Below are 23178 nucleotides of genomic sequence, written 5' to 3'. Positions count from 1 at the left end.
GACACTTTCAATAAATAAAGTCTTAGACATTTTACATAAACCGATATCAATCAGTATACGCATTTGCTCCCCTTACTAACAATCACTACGACTGCATTGGCAGAGAGGTGGTAGATATGAACTCCAAGATCGAACAGAATAGTTAGGCCCTGTTTAGTTCGTAAAAAGAACTTTTTGGGTGTCACATCGAACGTTTGACCCACTGCTAGAAAGGGTTTTTAGTCCCTATTTGTAACCCCCTTTTATCCCGGATAACAAACCGGGATTATCAATCCGGGACTGAAGATCTTTAGCCCAACCGGGACTAAAGAACATTTTTTTTCTTTTTATTTCCATTGTTTTTATTCTGTTTGCACTCAACCACAATCTCAGTCACACACAAATATCCCCACAAATCATACAAAATCATCCACATACACAAATCATATACAAACATCATCTACATACACAATCATCCACAATACATGCCCATCGAAAATCCACAAATCAATCACAAAATCATCTTCAAATCGACAAAAAAAAATTGACAAATCATTCATTACAAATCAATTCACAGAAAAAAAATATACAAATCAACTCCACAGCCGAATCAACCTAGAGTCGTCGCCGGCTGCAGCCCGGCCGGCTCGCTCCGGATCGAGCCGCCGCCCGGCTGCCTCCCCTCCCGGTTCCGGCGGAGGGGAGGCCGCCACTGCCCTCGCGCCCATTGTTGGGTTTAGTCCCACATCGGTAATTGATGATGGGGAGCACGACTTAAAAGATGGCGGCGGTCCTCACCCCTATCAGACTAGTCTTTTGGGTTGTGTAGGCGCTGGACCTAAAGTTGTGGCTCCGGTTGGGCTAGTGTGGAGCAGGCCCAATGTGACCTGGGTGGCCCACGGTTGGTGGACCGGGCTGCGCACTTTAACAAGTGGTATCAGAGCCCAAGGTTTGGAACCTAGAACAATTTCCATGGGTCACGTGGTGGGGATGTCAGGTAACAAGACTTCGGGGTCACATGGGTTGATGTGACGGGGGAGATTGTTAGGCCCAAGGCCCAGGTAACAAGTCTTCGGGGTAATATGGGTTGATGTGACTTTCGGGGTCACATGGGTTGATGTGATGGAATTTCAATGTGGGTCACGTGGTGGGGAGGTCAGGTAACAAGACTTCGGGGTCACATGGGTTGATGTGACGGGGGAGATTGTTAGGCCAAAGGCCCAGGTAACAAGTCTTCGGGGTAATATGGGTTGATGTGACATTCGGGGTCAGATGGGTTGATGTGATGGGAGAGATTGTTAGGCCTGAGGCCCAGGTAACACGTCTTCGGGGTAATATGAGTTGATATGATGGGGGAGATTGTTGGGCCCGATGTGTGATAGGGTAGATTGTTGGGTTTAGTCCCACATCGGTAATTGATCGATGATGGGGGAACACGACATAAAAGGTGGGGGCGGTCCTCACCCATCAGACTAGTCTTTTGGGTTGTATAGGCTCAGGACCTAAAGTTATGGCTCCGATTGGGCTGGTGGTGGAGTAGGCCCAATGTGACCTGGGTGGCCCACGGTTGGTGGGCCGGGTTGTGCACTCTAACACGCGCCGCTGCTCAGCCGCCTACCGTGCGGCCGGGCGCACTCCCCGCCACCAGCCCGCCTCTCTTCCAAATCAGGCGGAGGGGAGGCCACCGCCGCCCTCGCGTGGGCCACCGCCACGCGAGGCCTCGGCCGCCCAGCCGCCTACCGCGCGGCCAGCTCGCTCCGCCGCCTGGGGGCCGGAGGTGCAGGAGAGGGAGGAGCGGAATCAGGCGGAGGGAAGGCCACCGCCGCGCGGCTGGTTCGCTCCGCCGCCGCAGGGGCCGGAGGCGCAGGAGAGGGAGGAGGAGATGGGGGTGAGTGGTGAGGGAGAGGAGAGAAGGAGAAAGAGATTGGAGAGGAAGAGGCGGCCGGGTTGTGCGCTCGGGGCCGAATTTTATTCCCAATTGTTTAACACCCGAGATTACAAATAGATCTTTAGTAGTGAAGGGTCTGACATCGCCTGCCATGTTTTGAATCGGGATTAAAAACCAACCGGGACTAAAGATAAAAAAAAAAGTATCCCTGGTCTTTTGAATGGGACTAGTGTAGTTTTTGGCCAACCTAGCAAAAATGGTTTCTCCCGTAGTGACTGGATGTCGGAAGGGGTTTTCGGATACAAATAAAAAAACTAATTTCATAACTCGTCTGGAAACTACGAGATGAATTTATTAAACCAAATTAATCCGTCATTAGCACATATGGGTTACTGTAGCACTTAGAGCTAATCATGGACTAATTATGCTCAAAAGATTCGTCTCGCGATTTCCATGTAAACCGTACAATTAGTTTTTCTTTTTATCCATATTTAAGGCTCTATGCATGTGTCTAAAGATTTGATGTGACGTTTTTGGGAAAAAAATTTAGGAACTAAGGGAGTGTTTAGATCCAGGGGTGTTAAGTTTTTGGCGTGTCACATCGGGTATTATATAGGGTATTGTATGTGGTGTTTGGGCACTAATAAAAAAACTAATTACAGTATCCGTTAGTAAACCATGAGAAAAATTTATTAAGCCTAATTAATCCGTCATTAGCAAATGTTTACTGTAGCACCACATTGTCAAATCATGGTGCAATTAGGCTAAAAAGATTCGTCTCGCAAATTAGACGCAATATGTGCAGTTACTTATTTTTTAACCTATATTTAATACTTTATGGAGGTGTTCAAACGTTCGACGTGACAGGGTAAAAACTTTTGGGTGGGATATGACTAAACAAGGCCTAATAGTCAGTTCAAGCACAGCTCACAATCCAACTCAAAACTAATGTCAAAATAAAAAGAATCCAACTTAATTCTGGCGTGGGATGGTGAACTAAATGCAGAGATAGAGCACGAGCGATAGACTACCTCTGATTTCTACTTCTCTAAAATAACGCACCCATAATATAAGGGATAATTTTTTAAAAAATTAATGATAGCAACAATAAAATATCCCTATTAAAAGAGATTTGGTTATGGGGAGTGGGTAGTTGGGGTTAAAATAGGTAGAAAATTGATAAGTACTACACAAAAATCTCTTATATTGTTTCTAAAAAAAGTTCTTATATTATGGGATAATTAGAAGGGATAAAATCCTTATATTATGAGATGAAGGAAGTATTATATGGTGGCTGATGAAGGAGGTGGCCGATGAATATGGTGGCTGATGGCGTAGTTTGTGATCGTGCCCGATGGCGATGGTCTCATGACATATAACATGCATGCGCGCCGCGGCGCCAGGCGAGTCCACGGCTGGCGCGTCGTCGAAGGTGCTGCTCGATCGCCGGCCATCCTGCACTGAGACCTCTTCAACGGCGGCGGCGGGGGAGCGCGTGCGTGGGCATGGAGCACGCGCACGTCGAGGACACCCGAGCGCAACGCCACGCCACGCCACGCCACCCCCGTGTGGTGCAGTACGCGGCGGCGCGGGGTGTCGCTTAGCCTCGGCACGCAGGCGACCCCGCCGACAAGGCCAGCTCGAACCCGCAAGAGCAGGAGAGCAATTCTGCCCCCGAGCTCTCGCCGTCGGAGATGAAGGATCTCCGGAACAAGGTCACAGCGCTCATGGCCATGCTCCATCGATCAGGTAATGCCTCTCTATCCGTCTCGCTTCGCTTGCGATTAAGAAGAACGTGGAGGTTGTTGCGTTTTGGCGCCGCAGGTTTGATCGGAGGTGATCGTCATGTCGTCGTTCGACGCGGTGGCCGGCGGCACCGCGGCGAAACCGTACACGGCGCTGGCGCTGCAGACGAGCTCAGCCTCGACGATGAACTAGCTGGACACGTTTCCGACATCGAGGCCGAACGACGTGGTGCACCGTGCGCCACGACTGGCTACGGACCGTGGCAGCCAGCCAGGGCGATGAGGCACTCGCTGCACCTGCGCGGCGCAAAGGCATGCTGCTCGATCGCCGGGCGGCCATCCTGCACCGAGACGTCTTCAGAGGCGGCGGGGGAACGGCGAGGATACGCGAGCGCCACGCCATGCCATTACGCCGTGTCGTCTCGTCAGAGGTTGCTGCTGCCGTCGCCGGCCTGGATGAGGCAGCGGAGGCGGAGACGTGCACCATAAGACAAGACTGGTCCCCACATTACTGGTGGGCCCGGACCGGACAACCCAACCAGATTCTGCCACCTCCGCTTCCATCTCTTCTAGAAGCCGACGGTTATTTATATTTTATACCCTCTGCTCTTTGCTTCATTCTCGCCTTCCCTCGCCTGAGCCCCAACCTCAATCCCTCCGGCGACCGGAGCTCACTCCAACCCCACCCCCGCCGCCGCCGGCAAGAGGGCGGCGCTCTGCTGCGACGTGCAGAGTCCAGCCGCCGACAACACGGACGCGCGCTCCGGGAGGGCAGGGAGGCAAGGCAAGACCGCAAGAGGCCAAGAACCCTCTCAAGAATCAAGAACACGCGGCGCGACATCGATCTGCTCATGGCGACGCCACCGCCACCACCTGTTCGTCCCGGCGAGGGAGCTGCAGCCAGCGCGCTCACCTCCCTCAGCTCCTGGCTGGCCTGGGTCAAAGTGTCAAACGCGGCGCCTACGAGTGGCTCGCCTCGGCGGCGCTCCGGCTCAGCTCGTGGTGAGGAGGTGGCGCCTCTGCGTCAACCGCCGCCAAGGCAAGGCCTTTGGATATGCGACAGCTGCGCTACCACGACGATGATGTCGCATCCTTCTTTTCGATTTCTTTCGGTGTCCGGAAGAGAAGTCGCGTGGATCCGTGTGAAGACAGCGTCAAGATCAAGCACTTGTCCTTTAAGGCAGCAAACGCCAAGTGCAAGAAAAATTACACCATCTGCCTCCAATGATTCCTGGAAAACTTTGGGAGCAAGTCCCCGGTTCGTCCGATAGAGATTCAGAATGACGATGTAATCTTCTTTTTCTTTTTTTTTCTATTAAATTTGTCGAAGCTGTCAGAAACATCAAACAAAACGGATCTTCTTTTTCTTCTTTTAAAACGTCAAACAAAATGAAACCGAGGTAATATAACACACACAGTATGTGGTTGAAGGGGAAGATGACAACAAGGAAAATGGCGAGGAGATTTTGATCAAGCACTGTGAAGTTGTTGTCCTCTCTTTGAGAGGGAAGGGACTTGCTGTTGCTGACATGCGTCTCTTGGGTTGCAAGACAGGAATAATTCATCGTAGTCTGCTAGCTTCAGTAGGATTTAGCTTCAATAGTTCATCGAGGCTCGTCGGCATGCTACATTCTCCCTTGAATTTTCCAGAATCTGTCATGTATTTCTGAAATTTCGATGCCCCAAGAGGCTTTCTCAAAATTTGGCCGCTCGAAGCTAGCCTCCGCCACCTCCGCCGATGGCGGCGGCGACGAATCGCGACCACGCTTCCGTCTTCTGTCTTCACAAGATGGAATCGTATTCCGTTTGATTCAGAGTCCTATTCCGATCCAGAGTTTAGATGGAACTAGGTTTTGGAAATCGTTCTAACAAAATAAACTGAAATTAGAGTAAGGTGTATTCTATTTTTAATTGGGTGTTCATTGTATCTCTTTTTACAATAAACTAGGAAGATAGCCCGCGCAATGCGCGGGCATGCATGTGTATTACTTTGCTAAAAACTGGCTTGACAAATTAATTTCAAACTAAAAGTAAGATTTTTTTTCATTCTTTTTAATTTAATGTTCATCGGCTCGCTCTTTTCTTATGAAATATTAAGAATTTATTGATGAATATATTTTGTGTGTATCAAGCTATCATTCCCTGTAATTCATATTCATATAATTTGTTGCATATTTGCATGTAAATCAATAAAAACGAAGAAAATATACATATCTTAGACAACATCTGTCTATGATATGTTGCACCCATATGATATTTTTCTAAAAAGACAATCAACATGAGTCATCAAATGTAAATTTATTAGGAAAAATATAACTTTTAAACATGAAAGTCCATCAATTATGCAATGCTATTAGCAGCTTATATACCTGCAAGAGTAAAAAACCATGACGCTACTGCGAAGGATTGGAATTTAAGATATCACATATTTATCATTGTCTTTTGTCTTTTTGTATGTGCCAAAGCAAATATAAATAAAGTAAATAAAAAGAATATTGTTGGGACATAAAATCTAAACATAACCTCTCACGTGTTATTGTTTTTACAATGTGGATTTTTCATTGATATCATAGATTAAATATTTTCTATAAAATTACAGTTAGCTGTTATAGTTTATTTACTCTCCAAACTGATCATTTTTTCAATTTTTTTCAGCTAGCTTGCAGTGGGCATGAATTAGTGCCTACCATCTTTTTGCTTCTTTGTGTTACATAATTAGGCATTTTTATGTTCGTGGTAATTTATTATGTGTACTACAATCATGGGTGAGGCTACCGTGCGGGTGATCGCTGGGAGCGATCAACCCGCCCCTCCCCCCTATACTCCTCTCCCTTCTTTCCTTTCATCACAAAATTCAAAAAAAAAAACACAAAGTTAGTAAAAAAATTAGAAAAAAAATCTAATACTCTCATTCATGTGCATAGACTTTATACCATAAACTTTGCACGCATAAACTTTATTTATAGAAATATTATATATATAAAAATATTTGAATCCGAATTTGAATTTGAATCGGGTATATAAACTTTTCACATATAAGCATTCGCTCTACAAACTTTACGTGTATAAACTTACTAAAAGAGGAAAAATATATAATTTTTGAATTCGAATTTGAATTTGAATCGGGTATATATACTTTTGACTTGTAAACATTCGCTTTACAAACTTTAGGTGGATAAACTTTAGATGTGTAAACTTTATATGTATAAACTTACTAAAAGAGGAAAAGAAAAAAAAAAGAAAAAAACGATCGCTGGCAGCGATTGATCGCTCCTTAACCCTCACTATGTATAGTTAATGTTATTTTTCTAGTCTCTCAATTTCTAGCACCTCGATGATTAATCTGGTCGAAAGGTATATCTCTTTTGTTTCTTCTCTTACAAAGCCATATCACCTTAGTTTTTGCTTTTGATGTTGAATCTATATTTGATCTAAATTTTCAAAGCACATCATCTTAATTGTGTTTATAGTTTTTTTGGATGATTAACTAAAGATGCAAACTATACAAAGTACATAGTAACATAGAAGATTATGCTGTTTAGCAACGAAATAAATTTATTTTGTACTATGTTTCTATCATTATCATACAATATACTTCTGCAGTAACGTTTCCTTATACAGGGTTTTATCTAATTAGGTTAGTTGTGACCTAACTCTCTCGATTATATCTCGTACTATGTTAAGCCATAGTTCCTCTATGCATGATACGATCAAATTTCCTTGTTCTGTTCGTTTAGGTCATGTGAAACTTTGTTTATGCTTATTCCTTGATGTTTCAAATCTTAATTTTGTCTACAATGAAATTAGGCCGGAAGTTTTTATCTGATGTACAACGCCTCGCTTTTCTTTAGTGAGCCGAGTCAAAATCTCTCTCTCTCTCTCTAGCGAACGGAACATATACATGAAGTACGTGCAGCTGACTCATGGATGACGTCATCAAGCGACATAGCACCAAATCATCTTGAAGTTTTTAAGTAGGATAAGATTAAGATTAGATCTAATGATTGGCCCTACAAATTTAAAGAAAAAGTCAATAGTTAGATGTTTTTCTTTTTTCTTATAATTTCTGTGATTTTTTACAATTTATTAGAGTGCCACGTGGCGGTTTAGAAGCATTTGTACGATTGTCACTTAGTGACTTATGGTGTTTATATATCTATATTTAATATTTGTTTAAGATGGCTCTTAAAAATTTTCTCTTAAACATTTATATTAGAAGTTTGAGCTATATATATGTATATGGATCTAGTATCATGTATTTAATTATAAATAACACAATAATTCAAAAATAATTAAGAAAAAAAAGTAACTTGAATATAAACTTAGAAATCCGATTATTGATTTTTTGATAGATTGAGTGTTAGCTAGAAATAGCTAAAGAAATAGAAGAGGGGGGGGGGGAGAGTCAGGAGGGTGGAGTGAGTACGTACCTACGTACGTGTGCGCGTATGGCGGTGAGGGTGGGGTTACCAGATTTTCTTGTTAGATGAAGATGTAATGTTTATCATTAATGGATCCATCAATTAAATTTAAATAGTTATATTAGAGAAATAAGGAAGGAAGGAAGGAAAGAGGGAGGGACGATGTATATACCATGAGAAGAGGGTGCCCAGGAGGAAGGGTGCCCATGAGATGATATTTGGATGGGTTTTGGGATTTTCTTAAAAAGATAGATCTAATGGTGTAAAAGTCCACCATATAAGCGAAAATCGAGGGTTAGATGTTTTGTTTTTTCTTATATTTCTTCAATTTCTCTAATTTATTAGAGCATAATGTGCCAGCTTAAGAGTGTTTGTAGGAAGTTTAATGGACTTTTAGTATATAATAGATAATGATAAAAATTCATTTAAGGATTATTTTTTCTTCTATATTATAGATGTCTTTATGGATTTTAGGATATATTAATGGAAGATATTTTCTATAGGATTATTTCTTCTAATTATAGAAAGACTTCTATTTACTTCTACTCCCTCCTTCATTTTCATATGCTTTCTTGAAAACTGAATTTAAATTGATACAAGAGCGCAATTATATAAATATAATTAGTACGTACAAATAATTTATAAATGTATAAATGCTATAGACTAAAGTACACTTTTATTAGGTCAATTACTATTATAAAGTACATTTTTATTGCATTAATTCTAATATATAAGTTTAGTATGATTTGTGTTCCTTAATTAACCAAACTTAGTATGAAATACTCACATATCATGATATTTAATAGAAATCAAAGAGGAAGGACAATAAGCGTACTTCCACTATTCTTTTACTTAATTATTACTTAATATAGTCTCCAAATCATAAAACTTATATATGGTGGTAAATAGGAGTGCTACTTTATGTTATCCCTATTTAGTCTGAATAATCCCCATATGGTCCGAATAGAATAGAACAGATCCTACATGTTAATTCATATGATGACAACTATTAGTGATGACGGCCTCCACTGAGGTCAACTTAACTTAGGCATATGTTCCATGTTTGGTGCCCTTTAGGGACGGATAAAGAGAAGATGGAAGTGATCAAAATAGTCTTTTTAGACATAGTTTGTTTATGGTGTTGATCATTACTACTTAAATTTTTATGATATAGATAGAATACTCTCTTATGAAAATGAGTGAGGTTAATCATTCGACATTATTTTTAAAAAATATAGCTAAACATACATACTACCATGATAATATCCAGAGCACCATATAATTTTTTTAATATTTTGACAAATATCTATAGTTTAGCGCCAAGTTTGTTTTCAACACCTATTGTTCATGATCACATGAGGCATTTTTACTAATTTAAAGAATGTATTTATTTTTTTAAAACTTATTTACAATAAATAATCCACTGTAGTACACTTATAGTCACGTCTGTGAAGATTATGACATATATCCATCAATTGTGTCTGACATATTGAAGTTCCTTAAGTATAAGAAAGTATATCATGAGTAGTTTATTGCGTATATTGTTTCATTGTTCATTTGTGTCAAAACTATTTGGCAAAGAAGAATGACCATAAATCTCATGATGGATGAAGGATTGAATTATAGCAAAGATCATTGGCTGGAGATATTTTTTATTTTTTTTCATATCTATATATGCACTATGTATGCTGGTCACTACTCAAATACCAATCAAATAATTCTAAAAATGTCAAAAAAAAACTCTGAGAATCTTAATCTCAAACCAATTATAATTTAATTAGATCTATTTGAAAAAACACAACTAAATTGTGTTGTTTTTATTTTTTTATATATAGATTTAAATTAGTGTTCTATATTTATGAAGTGATATTTCACACCCTAAAATATGTTGTGAACTTTAAAAAAAAATCAAACAACTAACCATTATATGTTAGCCCTATGTGTTGTGATGTATTTAGGACTACAATATAACTTTTGTAATTTAACTAAACGAAATACAATGGAATAACTAATTGGATATCTAATTTAAAAAAATAATTTAGAAGAAGGTATACAGAACAATGATTGGATATTTTATATTATTATTATATAGCTTAGTTTAACTATATATATTTATTTTTGTGAAGCAATATATTTTAGAAAATCATATTTTAAAATTCATCAATTTTTACTGATGTATTTTTCTGCTGTCCTTTTTATATATGTACGTGCGTATAGTTTTTCCTTTTCTTTCGGGCAAACAACAGGTAAGCTATTCTTTTGTTTTCATTGGTGTACGTAAGTACGTAGGGGAGAAGAACTTAGTAGCGTCTGTATGGATCGCATCGTACATGATAGTAGTAGCGCTTGTATCGTATAAAGAGGAGAAAATTATAATTTTTTAAATAATAGATCTAATCCAATGGTGTAAAATAATAGGTCCACCAATTTAAGTGAAAATCGACGGTGGGATTAGATAACGCCATGTGGCGGTTTAGGAGCGTTTGTAGGAGTGCCACATGGCGACTTAGGAGCGTTTCTAGGAAGTTTAATGGACTTTTAGTATATAATAATAGATCTCGATACACTTTTATTGGCAATTGGGAAGGTGGCCCGTGCACATGCGCGGGCATTTATATTATTGAAAGGTAAGATTATTGTTTGTTCATAAATTTTGTCTCATAAATTAAGGACAAACTAAATTTCGGATAATATTATTTTATAATAATTTAAGGTTTCTATTTTTCTTAAGATATCTTAAAAAACCATTCACAAACTTTTGAATAGGGGATAGATTAAGTACTTATGACTTTTGAATCATGTGTTTTTCTCTCTTGAGTAAATAAGAAAGGAGAAACTATTGCTAGTTAATTATTATACGGTCCATCTATATCATACCTTGTAGTATGGCCATAAATAAAAAATGCGAGAGTAAGATACTCAAAATTCTTGTGAGTAAATCGTCTCATGAAGACGCATGATATAGTAAGAAAGGGAGGGAAGCATATGCATGGAGAAAAAAGAAGAAAGGGAAAAATGAAAAAAAAGGAGGGGAAGCGTATGTACCCACGTACGTAGGTGCGTACCTGTGCCGCAGGAGGAGAGGTGGGACCTCATAGTATTTAATTTGTTCTAAGATCAATTTAATCTAACAGATTATAATATTGGACGTACAGATTATAATATGTAGATACTTTGCTTTTTTTTTCTTAGAACTTCTAATATTTGCCCTAATTTATTAGAGCACCATGTGGCAGATTGAGAGCATTTTAAGAAATTTTAAAGGACTTAACACATGTAATTAGAATATTAACCGCGTAATATGTATGTATGGGGCATAAGGTAATATTTGTTCCAGCTTCGTCCATGGTTATATACATGTAGAGAGAAATTAATTATGTGGCTAGCAAGCTATTAGATGTATAATTAATAGCAAATAAGTTTGACGCATATTTACAGTTGTTCATAGTAGCTCTTACATATTCATCTTATGACTTTGATTATCCGTTGATCCCCAATTTAATGATCACCATGACTCACATGAAAAAAAATATATACTACTTAGGGTTTAGGACAGGTGAAATTGATGAATTATCAGATTTATGCGATAGCTATTTGAGGTATAAACAAATGAATTGACTTCTAAAAAGTTAAAATGTTGTTTAAAAAGGACACCATTTAGAAACTTGGAAAGCGTGCAAACGAAAATCCAAACTATGGAATCGGGAAAAAAAAGAGGGCATTAAACTCCATTATAACACCCTTGTCTTAGTAAGAGTTATATTGATATTAGTTAATATTGTGCTCACATTTATAACATAATGATTTATTTCACTTGTACGAACAAATTGTTCAAAATCCAAATACGAAATAACAAAATACATTATAATTACTCTATAATCAACTCTCAGTTTCAACTTAAACAGAGCTAAGTGTTGAAAAAAAACCGAATCCATGGTGCCTAATTCTTGTCTCGCTGCATCACACCTTTAATTTTCTTTTTATGTTATTAGCAAAATTAATCATATATGATTTGATATGTGGCAAAGCTGTAGCGCTGCAGCGATCGTGATCACCTTAGAAGCCTCAGACACGACACTTTGTCATACGTGCGAAAGGAAAAGGTGCAGACGGGCATTGTGCAGCAGGCCAAAAAGAAAACTTTGGACGTTTTATTTATTAGCAAACAATAGATCTAATAATTTAAATAATGGGTCCACCGGTCCTAGTGTAAGTGTTAATTAGTTAATATAGATTTTAAATTGTTAATTTAATGGGTACACAATATAATGGTATAGATATTATTTTGAAACAGTGCATTATTTGAGAATAATAATCCACTGTGATAAAAAATAGATCCGATGATTTAAATAATGGATCTATCAGTTTAAGTAAATATATAAATTAGTTAATATAGATCTTAAATTTAAAATAATTAATTTAAATTACTTTGTGTAAACTTTATTTTAAAATAGTGCATAATTTGAAAATAATAGTACAAACACCGATTTAAGTGGAAATTATTTTACATTATTAGTTAAATGGGTAACATATAATGTGTAAATTTTATTTTCAAAAATTGTAGAGCTAATTTAGTTAGCTGCGAGTTCTATGATGGTAGACTCTTTGTTTGTGAAATTATGATTATTTAAAAGAAATATATCCATTATATATTAAAAAAGAAGAAAAAAGGAAAAAAAAGGGAAGGAAGCATACGTACCATACACGTTTGCCTACATATGTGCGGGAGAAGGAGGAAAGTATATGTGTGGGAGAAGGAGGAGAGGTGGGACCCCATAGTATTTGGTTTGTTTTAGGATTAATTTTATCTAACGGTGTATAATATTGGACCCATCAATTTAAGTGAAAATTAAGGGTAGATGTTTTGCTTTTTTCTTAGAATTTCTAGGATTTTCTCTAATTTATTAAAGCGCCATGTGGTGGCGTGAGAGCGTTTGTAGGAAGTTTAATTGACTTTTTGTATATTAGGAAGGAAGCCCGCGCAAATGCGCGGGCAATTTATTTATAAAAGATTGCTAAAAGAAGTCATACTTCACGATATTAATTATAAGAACCAATTATTTATTATTTATAAAAATAATGCTGAAGAAATCCTATCTCACCATATTAATTAATTATAAGGACCATAGATCACCTTATATATAATTATATAAAAATAAATGTCGACCATAAATTTTGATATACCAAATGACAATAGTATCTTTCATATTCAAACAGAAATAACTTTGTCCCGGATATATGTAAACTCGCATGTTACTACTATTTACTATCATTGTCTTATAAGTTAGGTACCTTTTTATTAAATGGAATTACATCCATACCAAGAAAATAAACTTATTATGTCATTAATACAACGAAAAGATCATCTCTACTTCATATCAAATTGTTCATGTCTCACTTGTGTTTAAATATATGCATAAATATTTTGAAATATTATTCCTACCAATTCATGGGATAAAACCATTAAATTAGATCTAAATGCCCCGAAGCTGACTGTAGCCACCAAGGCTTTCTTCCCTTATGCCTTGAAACATGTGTCCCGTATCGGCATAGCCGTTCTCCTCGTGGAGCACAATTTTAACATCTAATTCACTATCAGCTAAAGAATCACATCGCTAAGTAAGCCAGTTGAATTTTATTGCGAATAGTAGCCTCTCATTAGGGTCACCTCAACTTAGTCATATGCATGCCCCCGCCATAAGTATAGTAGCATAGCAAACTATGTTATCCATGCTTGGCGCCCTTCAGGGAATGACACATAGATAAGATGAAAGTGATAAATAAAAATTTAAAAGTTTTGAGTCCATTTATGGAATAGAGTTGACACTTGTTTATGGTGTTAATTGGTCTACTAAATTTTAGTGGTACAGATATAATTTTCTCTTCTGAAAATATGCAGAGTTGAACATTCGATACTACTTCAAATAATCTAATAGCTTCAGTGGTGAGAAACACGTGGAAAAATATTTGCTCGAGTAGTAATCGTTCACGAACATATGAGGTAATATGAATTTTGATATTTTTGTTTCTTTGTATTATTGATCTAATTCATCTATGCATGTTCATGGGGTAATATATGATGGAACAATATATACTATCAAGTTTATTTGTGCTAATTGTTAATGCTATGTATAATAATATGAAAAGTGATAGAATGTGGTTCCGTGTAATATTTTTTATTCAAAAGATAGTTAACATAGTTATAAATTTTCTATAGAAAAAATGGGTTGTAAATGAATATAATATCCACTATCAGTTATTAAAAATTATGGAGTAATTGTTGAGATTATTTGTATAAGAAAGATATAAAAATTGGCTAGAATATTGTTCCATGTGATAACTTTTTAATCAGAATTGCTATATGTATGTCACAAATTTTACTTTGGGCCATATTTTATTATGAATGTTTTATTTTAGACTACCATTTAACCAATATTTTTATTTTGGACTAGCTAAGCATATCAACGATCTCGGATACGTCGGCTCCTAATTATAAATTAACTATCACAGATATAAGAAATAGCCTAGTCAACAACGACCCTAGGAAATAAACTGGAGAGATCGAAAGGAGCCACAGCATAGGGTAGACTGATCATGTATAAACTTTCTAATTTAAGGGTTAGGAGGACATGGTTAATATATTTTTTTATGTACGTACATATGCATGTTGTTTTTTTGTTTTGCAAATAATAGTCTCCTGTACATGCATATATACATACGTATATTTTCTCTGGGAGAATAGTATATATTTATTTTTCTCTCTAGCAAATACGCATGAGATTAGGAGAGAGAAATTAATTACTTTAGTACGATCTAATCTAATGATTGAAAATAATACTTCACCTGTAAATCAATGGTTCAATGTTTAGCTTTTATTTTTTCAGAATATTTTGGATTTTATTGATCTTAAGTTATCAGTTACTCCCTATCTCTACTATTATAAATAATTGAAGATATTTTTGCCGGTGGCTTGGTAAGTCGTAGTGTCCGAATCCGCCTTGCACATAATCACTACCAATTTAACTATTTATGTGTCCCACATGTATGAGCTTTAAACGTTGGATTTTTGTCGACGTTTGATGTCGCGATTCCGGTATTTGCGTAGTATGGGGATCGTTGGTACCAGGATATATGCGAGATTGAGGTAAAAGAGATGGGGACGAGAATTTTTATATAGGTTCGGGCCCCTGAATTATTAGGTAATAACCCTACATCCTGTTGGCCGAAGCCGGTATTGCTCTTATTCACCATAATCATACCAATACAATATTTGGGGTAGCCTATCTAACTGTTGTCGACTTGGCGGTCTGTAGTACTGACTCGTAGTCGACAACAGGGTAGCCTTCCTCCTCGAATCCGCATCCGGCGAGATCAGAGACAGCGCTATATCTCTCCTGACGGTAGCCATAGTCACCGTAGGGGACTAGCCATGCCTATCTCTGAAGTCGATATCCGGCGTCTTGCCTTGGCGTATGTTGGTTTGTATGTTGTTTCGTGTCCCCTCTCCTCCTAGGGGGCCTTGTATTTATACTCATAGGTGTCCCCTTGTCCAAGTAGAACTAGGGAGACTAATATGGATATAATCCGAGTAGTCCTTGTCGTTTCCATGTAGAACTCTGGTTGTCTTTCCTTATCCGAAACTCTCTCCATATCCGAAGTCAGTTCCCGTATAAGACATGGTATGTGGTGGGTCCTGTCGAGATTTAGTCAACTACTATTAGGTATGTGGTATCCATAACCCTGACAGTAGCCCCCGACTTCAATGCAAATGAAGAAATTCACATTCTCAACCGCGGACCTTGACGGTAGCCCCCGACTTCAATGCTTCACATTCTCAACCGCGGACCTTGGAGTAACTGTTATCGAGCTCACGTGACCGTTCTCGGTGAGTTCAGAGATAACGTTAGACTTTCCTTATCAGCCTCATGCGGGTTTGTCTGAGTCAATCTCCGATGTCAACCAAGAAAGTGTTGATGAAAAACACGAGGCCTGGGAGATCTGCTTAACTCCAGTGCAGGTCTAAAACTCGCCTTCGAGTATGCTAGCGTGCCGGTTGATTTGATCATGCAATCAACAAGAAATAAAGACAAAGAAACCGTGGTTAAATCCATAAACGATAGCCGATCAGTTAGGTGCCGATGACATATCATTTATCTTTGCGCCGATGTCATATATGTGTTGATCGGCGGTCATAAATAAATATGAAGGAACTAAATCTACTCGATCGGCTGTAGATATTAACAATATATACTCCTTATATAGATATATACTTAAATCAAGTGATTGAGATAGATCGATCGCCATGCCGAGACAATATAAATCACTTGGATCGAAATATATATTAATAATGAGACTATATATGTTGATAGCATAGTCGATCAGATAGATCTAGCATGTATCGGCTAATACTCCGATACCACTCTATATTAAGATATTAAAGCAAGTAGAATATACCAAATAAAAGCCTAATATACTTAAATGCAACAAGATCTCAACATGAAGGGCAGATTTAACATGTCAATAAAGCATATAAAGTAAATATAGTTAAATCAGATAAGATCGACTGAAACTCCGATACTACCCTAATCGGCAACCAAGTAGCAGGCTAGAGATTGAGATTCTAATCATGACTCATAAGATCAAACTCAACTGATGCAACTATAAGTATGAAAAGAAGGACAATATCTAGACAATCAAGCCGTTGGAAGTTTCATAGAGTGGTGGATACCTTATAAAATCTAAGTCAACATCGATATCTAACCTAATCGGCTGCCCTCTACCAACAGATGTTAGCCGATTGTAGATTAGATAGCGATATTGCCAGAGATTATGTAAGATATATGATAACTCGACGAATTACAAAAAACGAGATCAGAGTATCATAAATATGGAAGCACTAATCCCGAGAACGCAAGCCGCCATAACAAGTTTTACCTCTTGTTGAAGATTGAAACCGATGCAGCTCAACCCAAAAGCAAGAACTCGTCGAAACAAAACTAAAAAAGGGTGGCGATGCGCCGAAATTGTATTGAACGTGTGTTGATTGATTACATGTGGTTTGGGGTCTATTTATATCCGAAAATTACAAACTATGTCCATATCGGACACGACTCTTATCTCTAACAAACTCTAAGATACCATAAGTCTTTACGATAGACTTTTGCCCAAACATATATCTAAAGAAATTACATAAAATATCCTAATTAATAGATACAATTGCCTTATCAGGACTCTATCCATGCGTGGCAATCATCTTGAAGCATATCAACTCAACCCGATGCCGTACACCAAGTCATATTGTTGAACACCTAATTGAGACGATCGGACACCTAATTGCAGCTCATGATTTTCTAATAAAATACTACGTGTATATCCAAGCGAGTTTAACACGGTGAATTTCATCTTAAATCAATATAATAATAATAAGATTAAAATAGCCTTCACCTGTTACAACGCACGGGTATTTTTTCTAGTCTAAATTAAATTGTGACCATTTAACTCACCATGTTTATGTTGAATTGCTGGCTAAAAAATAGGCCAGTAAGGAGGAGATATATGTGGGCTGCACGTACGTATCTGAAGATTTTTTTTGACACGGTACTTTTTTGACACGGTACGTGACAGGGTACGTACAAAGGGGAGAGAGGTTTACGTGTGGGAGGAGGGAGGTGGATGTGGAAAGATTTTTTCTAAGTTGATCTAACGGGGGTCCACCAATTTAAGTGAAACCGGATGGACAGATGTTTTTCTTTTTTTTCTTAGAATTTCTAGTAATTTCTTTAATTTATTAGAACGCCATATGGCGACTTAGGAGCGTTTGTAGGAGACTTTTGTATATAATAGAAGATAGATAATAGACAGATAGATAATTTTTTTACCACCCCGTCAACCCCTCTTTTTAATTTATTCATATACTAGAGAAAATGCCCGTGCGTTGCAACGGGTGAAGGCTATTTTAATCTTATTATTTTAAATGGTTTAGTTAAGGCGAAATTTACTTTGGGAATTCCTTGGATATATTTATATATTTAGAATATCATAAGCTATAATTACGAGTCCGATTATCTTAAGTTAGCATGTGATTTTTTTATATAGATTTCTTAGATGATTTTTTTTTATTTTTAAAAACGAACGAATTTAAAACTAACCCAAATATGGATATGTATTTCTAAAACGAACGAACATACAAATCGACTCATGCACGCGAGGGGGAGTTTGCCGAGGTGGCTGATGGCTGATCGTGCCCGATGGCGATGGTCTCATGTACAGAACATGCATGTGCGCCGCGGCGCCGGGCGAGTCCACGGCTGTCGCGTCATCGAAGATGCTGCTCGATCGCCGGCCATCCTGCACCGAGATCTCTTCAACGGCGGCGGCGGTGGAACGCGTGCGCGGGCATGGCGGCGAGGACACCCAAGCGCAACGCCACGCCATGCCGTGTGGTGCAGTACGCGGCAACGCGGGGTGTCGCTTAGCCTCGGCACGCAGGCGACGACGCCGACAAGGCCGGCTCGAACCCACAGGAGCAGGAGAGCAATTCTGCCCCCGAGCTCTCGCTGTCGGAGATGAAGGATCTCCAGAACGAGGTCACCGCGCCCATGGCCATGCTCCATCGATCAGTTAATGCCTCTCTATCTATCTCGCTTCGCTTGCAATCAAGAAGAACGTGGAGGTGTCGTTGTGTTTTGGCTCCGCAGGTTGATCGGAGGTGATCGTCATGTCGTCGTTCGACGCGGTGGCCGGCGGCGACGCAACGAAGCCGTACACGGCACTGGCGCTGCAGACGAGCTCGGCCTCGACGACGAACTAGCTGGACACGTTTCCGACGTCGATGCCGAACGACGTGGTGCGCCGTGCGCCGTGCGTCACGACCGGCTACGGACCGTGGCAGCCAGCCAGGGCGATGAGGCACTCGCTGCACCTGCGCGGCGCGACGGCATGCTGCTCGATCGCCCTCTTCAGAGGCGGCGGCGGAACGGCGAGGAGACGCGAGCGCCACGCCATGCCAAGCTATGCCACGCCGACGCCGTGTCATCTCGTCTGAGGTTGCTGCTGCCGTCGCCGGCCTGGATGAGGTGGCGGAGGCGGAGACGTGCACCACAAGACAAGAATGGCCCCCACATTACTGGTGGGCTCGGACCGGACAACCCAACCAGATTCCGCCACCTCCCTCAGCTCCTGGCTGGCCTGGGTCAAACGCCGCGCCTATGAGTGGCTCGCCTCGGCGCGCTCCGGCTAAGCTCGTGGTGAGGAGGTGGCGCCTTTGCGTGAATCGCCGCAAGGCCTTGGAAATGCGACAGACCACAACGACGATAACCTTGTGTTGTCGCATCCTTCTATTCGATTTTTTTGGGTGTTCGGATGAGAAGTCGCGTGGATCCGTGTGAAGACAGCGTCAAGATCAAGCACCTGTCCTTTAAGACAGCAAACGCCAAGTGCAAGAAAAATTACACCATCTGCCTCTAATGATTCCTGGAAAACTTTGGGAGCAAGTCCCGGTTCATCGTTCATCCGATAGAGATTCAGAATGACGATGTAATCTTCTGTTCTTTTTAATTTGTCGAAGCTGTCCGAAACGTCAAACAAAACGGAACCGAGGTAACACTCCCTCTGTTTCAAAATGTTTGATACCGTTGACTTTTTAAGTACGTGTTTGACTATTCGTCTTATTCAAAAAATTTAAGTAATTATTTATTCTTTTTATATCATTTGATTCATTGTTAAATATACTTTCATGTACACATATAATTTTACATATTTTACAAATTTTTTAAATAAGACGAACGGTCAAACATATACTAAAAAGTCAACGGTATCAAATATTTTGAAACGGAGAGAGTATAACATACACAGTATGTGGTTGAAGGGGAAGATGACAAGAAGGAAAATGGCGAGGAGATTTTGATCAAGCACTGTGAAGTTGTTGTGTCCTCTCTTTGACAGGAAGGGACTTGCTGTTGCTGACATGCGTCTCTTGGGTTGCCAGACAAGGAATAGCTCATCGTAGTCTGCTAGCTTCAGTAGGATTTAGCTTTTAATAGTTCATCGAGGCTCGTCGGCATGCTACATTCTCCCTCGATTTTTGCAGAATCAGTCAATGTATTTCAGAAATTTCGATGCCCCAAGAGGTTTTCTCAAAATTTGGCCGCTGGAAGCCTCCGCCACCGCCGCCGACGGCGGAGGCGACGAACGCGACCCGTGGTCGTATTCACAAGATGGAATCGTATTCCGTTTGATTCAGAGTCCTATTCGGATCCAGAGTTTAGATGGAACTAGGTTTAGAAAATAGTTCTAACAAAATAAACTGAAATTAGAGTAAGGTGTTTTCTATTTTTAATTGGGTGTTCATTGTATCTCTTTTTTCAATAAATCTCGATAAACTTTTATTGGCAATAATTTTTTTACCACCCTGTCAACTCTCTTTTTAATTTATTCATATACTAACAAAATACCCGTGCGTTGCAACGGGTGAAGACTATTTTAATCTTATTATTTTAAATGGTTTAGTTAAGATGAAATTCACTATGGGAATTCACTTGGATATATACATATTTAGAAAATCATGAGCTGTAGTTAGGAGTCCGATTGTCTTAAGTTAGCATGTGACTTTTTTTAAGATAGTTTTATTAGATGATTCATTTTTTTATTTCTAAAAACAAACGAATTTAAAACTTACTCAAATACGGATATGTATTTTCAAAAGCGAACGAACTTACAAATCGACTCATACACGAATGACATACCAAAGTACCGGCAAAAACATCTTCAATTTTTATTATAACATAGAATGTAGAGAAGAGATAGAGATATATATGTAAAGATCAATTTTAATTAGTTATACACATTTTAATTTGTTATACAATCCTCAAGATTCAAGATATTGTACATACACTTTTGTAAGGCGCTGCACTGACATATCTTTATCTATTATAAAAGTTTAATATGTTTTTGCCTACTTTTCGTACGTAGTTCCAGTCCGATTCTGTTGTTTTTGTCTGGCTTTCCCGATGTCACGTGCACACGTACGCGTTGCCGTCAGGCTGCCGGCCAATATACCATCACTAGCCGATCTCCTCAACCGGAGCTTCCCTTCCTATTCCCTCTGACCACCAGCTCTATCTCGCTGAGAAGAACTCATTTCTCTACTTTCCCCCTCCGTCTGCCGCCACCTTGAACCACACCGAAGCCTCCTCTCTCTCCTCGGGACTGAGCTTTTGCCGACCATGTTTCCAACTTCTCCCTCAATTTGATTGTTTGCTGCCACCTTCCTCGGATACGCAGAGAGTGGAAACACGTTTTGCCTCTGACATCACCGCCTCCCGGCTACAGGAGCGCCGTCGCCTTGCTCACCCTCCCCTCTCCCTCCTCTCTCTGAAATAAGAAAGAAGAACGGAAGGAGGAAGGAGCAGAGAACGAGAGATAAAAAAAAAATACTGACAGGTGGGTCTCTGTACAGTGCACTTTTCTATTTTCTCTATTTAATTGAAATTCCATTATTTAGAAGCACTATATATACCTGTAATTAAAAAAATAGAAAAGTTTGTAGAAAAGAAAAGTTTTTTAAGGCTTCCGTAAAAAAATTTCCTCTGTTTTTTCGCCGTTTTTCCTTTTTTTCCATTTTTCTTTTTCTTTTCTCCGTTCGTTTTTTCCTTTCTTTCTATTCGTTTTTTTATCTTTCTATTATTTTTTCTTTCTTTCCGTCCTTTTTTCTTCCTTTTTTTTTTCTTCCTTTTTCTGTTTGTCGTCCATCAATCTTTTCGCTGTTTTTTTCCGTCTTTTTTCGCTTCTTTTTCCGTCCGCTTTTCTTTTTTACTTTTTTCGTCGCCTTTTTTCCAGGTTTTTTCATCCACTTTTTTCTTCAACCGGATTTGACGAGACAGACACTAGATTGTCTTCCGGAGGTTGAAGACGGTAGTCAACTATGCGAGTTGGACATACAGCTCCACTTGTGAGTTAGGTCAAGAGGCAAGAGGCAGGCTTGTGGGTTGGGTCAAGAGGCAGGCCAAATAGAGCGAAGTAGCGGGCTCGGCTGAGACTGAATAGTGAGGAAGGATCGAACTTTTGGTCCAAAATCAAAGAGTAAAATATACAGCAATCCAAAAATGGTTTTACCTGTTGCAACACACGGATATTTTTTTCAGTTTATCACTAAGAATATTATATACTATTCAGATAATTTCCTCAGCTAATCAAAGAACAGCCATATGTTCGCCTGTGATCGATATGCTCTCCTCGCTTGTGCGTATATATATGTCGATCAGAGATGATTTGTCTCGAAGATGACTCGGCCAGAACTTAAACGGGCTACATTAGCTTTTACTACTTTGATCAGTTTCAGTTGGTCCCATGCCGCGAAACCACCACAATCTTGTCCAGGATGATGCAGCGATTGTGTATTCATGTGCTGGGCGGACATTACTAGAAAAAGCAGTTTTCCCGACGTGTGGATCTTTTTTTGCATGCGGACATAACCCTTGGAGCTAAATAACCGCCTATAAAAATATAAATTGAGGTGAAGTTCACTATTTTCGCAGACGGACCACTTAAACGGCGCATGCGAAAATGATTTTCGCAGGCGGACGTACCTACCCAAAAAATAAACTTAAGTCTACCATTATCTTCTCCTCCCACCACTCATTTCCTCTCAACTCTCTCTCTCTCCCTCAACACTCAGTCTCCCCTCAACACTCAGTCTCCCTCAACACTCAGGCGGACACGGCGGGGACGAGGACTACGGGGACGCGGCGGGGACAACGACTGTGGCGGCGCGGCGAGGACGATGACTGCGGTGGCACAGATAGCGGCGGGGCGCGGCGGCTCCCCTCCCTCCCTCCCTCGCAGATCTGGCCAGAGGAGGGAGGTAGGAGGCCGGCGGGGGCGAGGGCGGCAACGACAGCGCGGGGCGGCGGCGGTGGCTCCCCTCCCCCCTCCTTCCCAGATCTGGTCGGAGGAGGGCAGTGCCCCCTAGGGGGCAGGGTCCAACGGCATCGGCACCTAGACAGCCAACCATCAATCCTCGTGTTCTGGTCAGACCTCAACTGCAACATGCTGGACACAATATCCCTCAAGTCTCCCCAGATCAAGTTGCAGCCATGTTTGGGCCAAGAGAGCCGATAATTGAGCCAGTTCCACAACTGACCATGGG

Source organism: Oryza sativa, chromosome 11, assembly GCF_034140825.1.
Source record: "Oryza sativa Japonica Group chromosome 11, ASM3414082v1".
Lineage (NCBI taxonomy): Eukaryota > Viridiplantae > Streptophyta > Magnoliopsida > Poales > Poaceae > Oryza > Oryza sativa.
The sequence above is the reverse complement of the archived record's forward strand: the minus strand, read 5'-3'. Positions refer to the sequence as shown.